This window comes from Muntiacus reevesi, chromosome 2, assembly GCF_963930625.1.
Source record: "Muntiacus reevesi chromosome 2, mMunRee1.1, whole genome shotgun sequence".
In the NCBI taxonomy this organism is placed as follows: Eukaryota; Metazoa; Chordata; class Mammalia; order Artiodactyla; family Cervidae; genus Muntiacus; species Muntiacus reevesi.
The window spans coordinates 129,737,865-129,741,223 of NC_089250.1; the positions used below are offsets into that span (position 1 = coordinate 129,737,865).

The window sequence follows — 3,359 nt, forward strand, 5'->3', positions numbered from 1 at the left end:
TAAAAGTAGTCCAAACTTGTCAGGCCTCAATGACAGTTGGAGCCAGTGTGCAAAGAGAGTGGCAACCAGGTGGTATCACAAAATTGACTACACTTATGCACTTGAGGTAATGAGAGCCAGACTTTTCACTGTCAAAGAAGGGAGATACAAATGTGGAGGGGAAAGCCAGAATGAACCCTGTGATGTTGGACTGGAGTTGAGGTATCAACAGAAACTCATTATTTTATATTTTATATATATATATATATATATATATATATATATATATATATAATATGCATTTGCTATGGTCTATGAATTCATATGTTTAAACCTAACTCACGAGGTTTCAAGATGGCGGTGGTTGGGTGGTTGACCGAAAGGCCGAGGTGAAGGCCCCTACGAAGTCAAACGGGCCGAAAATCGTCCCCTCCCCGCTTCTCACAGCCCCAGGAGTCCAGTAGAAGCGTGAGTGTTTTAGGTTTTATTTTTTAAATAAGCAAGTAAATCAAACAACTTGTCAACATGGGGCGGAGATCCACGTCATCCACCAAAAGTGGAAAATTTATGAACCCTACAGACCAAGCCAGAAAAGAAGCTCGGAAAAGAGAATTAAAGAACAAAAAACAGCGCATGATGGTACGAGCTGCAGTTTTAAAGATGAAGGATCCCAAACAAATTATCCGGGACATGGAAAAATTGGATGAAATGGAGTTTAATGCAGCAGCCACAGTTAAACGAGAAAGTGCTGAAAGACAAGCGTAAAAAGCTACGTGAAACATTTGAACGTATTCTACGACTCTATGAGAAAGAGAATCCAGATATTTACAAAGAATTGAGAAAGCTAGAAGTAGAATATGAAGAGAAGAGGGCTCAACTTAGTCAATATTTTGATGCTGTCAAAAATGCCCAGCATGTGGAAGTGGAGAGTATTCCTCTGCCAGATATGCCACATGCTCCTTCCAACATCTTGATCCAGGACATTCCACTTCTTGGGGCCCAGCCACCCTCCATCCTTAAGAAGACCTCAGCCTATGGACCTCCAACTCGGGCAGTTTCTATACTTCCTCTTCTTGGACATGGCGTTCCACGTTTGCCCCCTGGCAGGAAACCTCCAGGTCCTCCTCCGGGCCCACCTCCTCCTCAAGTCTTAAAAATGTATGGCCGCAAAGTGGGCTTTGCCCTAGATCTTCCCGCTCGTAGGCAAGATGAAGACCTGTTATATAGTCCTGAACTTGCTCAGCGGGGTCATGACGATGATGTTTCTAGCACCAGTGAAGATGATGGCTATCCTGAAGACATGGACCAGGATAAGCATGACAACAGTACTGATGACAGCGACAGTGACAGATCAGATGGAGAAAGTGAAGGGGATGAATTTGTACACCGTGATGACACTGAGAGAGAAAACAATGAAGAAAAAAAACCAGGTCTGAGTGTACGGTTTGCAGATATGTCTGGAAAATCTAGAAAGAAGAAGAAGAAAAACATGAAAGAGCTGACTCCTCTTCAAGCCATGATGCTTCGAATGGCAGGGCAGGAAATCCCCGAGGAGAGCCAAGAAGTCGAGAAGTTTTCAGAGGACGACGATGAAGAGTCAGATGATTCTGAAGCAGAGAAGCAGTCACAGAAGCAGCACAAAAAGGAGTCTCTCTCTGATGGCACGTCTGCAGCTTCCCAGCAGCAAGCCCCTCCACAGTCTGTTCCTCCATCTCAGATACAAGCACCCCCCATGTCAGGACCACCTCCGCTTGGACTGCCACCTGCTCCACCTTTACGGCCACCTGGACCATCTACGGGCCTTCCTCCTGGACCACCTCCAGGAGCTCCTCCGTTCCTGAGACCACCTGGAATGCCAGGGCTCCGAGGGCCTCTACCCCGACTTTTACCTCCAGGCCCGCCACCAGGTCGGCCCCCTGGCCCTCCTCCAGGCCCACCTCCGGGTCTGCCTCCTGGCCCTCCTTCTCGGGGACCCCCACCACGGCTACCTCCCCCAGCACCTCCAGGTATCCCTCCACCCCGTCCTGGCATGATGTGCCCACCTCTGGTGCCTCCTCTTGGACCTGCCCCACCTGGGCTCTTCCCGCCAGCTCCCTTACCCAACCCGGGGGTTCTAAGTGCTCCCCCCAACTTGATCCAGCGACCCAAGGCGGATGACCCAAGCGCAGCCACCATTGAGAAGAAAGCTACGGCAACCATCAGTGCCAAGCCACAGATCACTAATCCCACGGCAGAGATCACACGATTCGTGCCCACTGCACTGCGGGTGCGTCGGGAGAATAAAGGGGCTGCTGCTGCTCCCCAGAGAAAGTCAGAGGATGATTCTGCTGTGCCTCTTGCCAAAACAGCACCCAAATCTGGCCCGTCTGTTCCTGTGTCTGTGCAGACTAAGGACGATGTCTATGAGGCTTTCATGAAAGAGATGGAAGGGCTGCTGTGACAGCTTTGGATGCTAGATCAGGCTTCTGTTCACATCAGTGGTTCATGGAGAAAGAGGCTCTTACTCAGCTTAGGTGAAAGAGTTGCTTTCACTGTCAGGGTATTTTTAATTTCAGTTCAAGGAATATCCTAAAGTTTAGCCTTGTTCAGAATTTACTGCATATAAAAGAGAGGGTATTTCATGCAAAATAAATTGGTTATTGAAGCAGTGCTGCTAATAACATCCATCCCCCTTCATACCACCATTTTTATCCAGTTTCTTCCCCTACTCCAATTCCTTGGAAACTTGTGATCAAGGGGAACTTTGTTTTGGCTCTCTTGTGTGCTGTGGGCACTGGAGTAGAGATTTCTGGAAAAACCAGTTTATTTCACCCCCATCTTGCTTTTCATGTTTGAGTTATTTTTAATATTTTCTTGTAAATATTTTGTAATATTGTAGTGAAATGGATCACAATGTCATTTCCTAATACAAAGCGATATATGTGGGAAGAAAATGTACAATTCTTTGATTGATTAAAATTCCCACTGATCTAAACTTTGAGTGTTCCATGGAATAAATAAATAAATGTTCTACACCAAGAAAAAAATAAATAAATAAACCTAACTCACAAAGTGATGATTCTAGGAGGTGTGGCCTTTGGGAGGTGATTAGATCATGAGAGTAGAGCCCTCATGAATGGCATTAATGCCCTTATAAAACAGACCCCTAGAGCTCTCTTACCTCTTTAACCATGTGAGGACGCAATGAGAAGTCCGGACCCGGAAAATGGCTCTCACCTAACCATGCTGGCACCCTGAACTCAGATTTCCAGCCTCCAGAACTGTGAGAAGTACATTTTTATGGTTTATAAGCCACTACTCTCTGGTATTTTGTTAGGACTAAATCTGTGTGTGTGTGTGTGTGTGTGTGTATGTGCATGCATGTATTTCCTATTTCCCAT

The 3,359-nt window shown here is 46.3% G+C and overlaps 1 pseudogene; it reads left to right on the forward strand.

Annotated features, from left to right (window-relative positions):
- Positions 1 to 327: 327 nt before the first annotated feature.
- On the forward strand, positions 328 to 3,003 carry LOC136158203 (WW domain-binding protein 11 pseudogene; annotated as a pseudogene).
- The last annotated feature ends 356 nt before the right edge of the window (positions 3,004 to 3,359 follow it).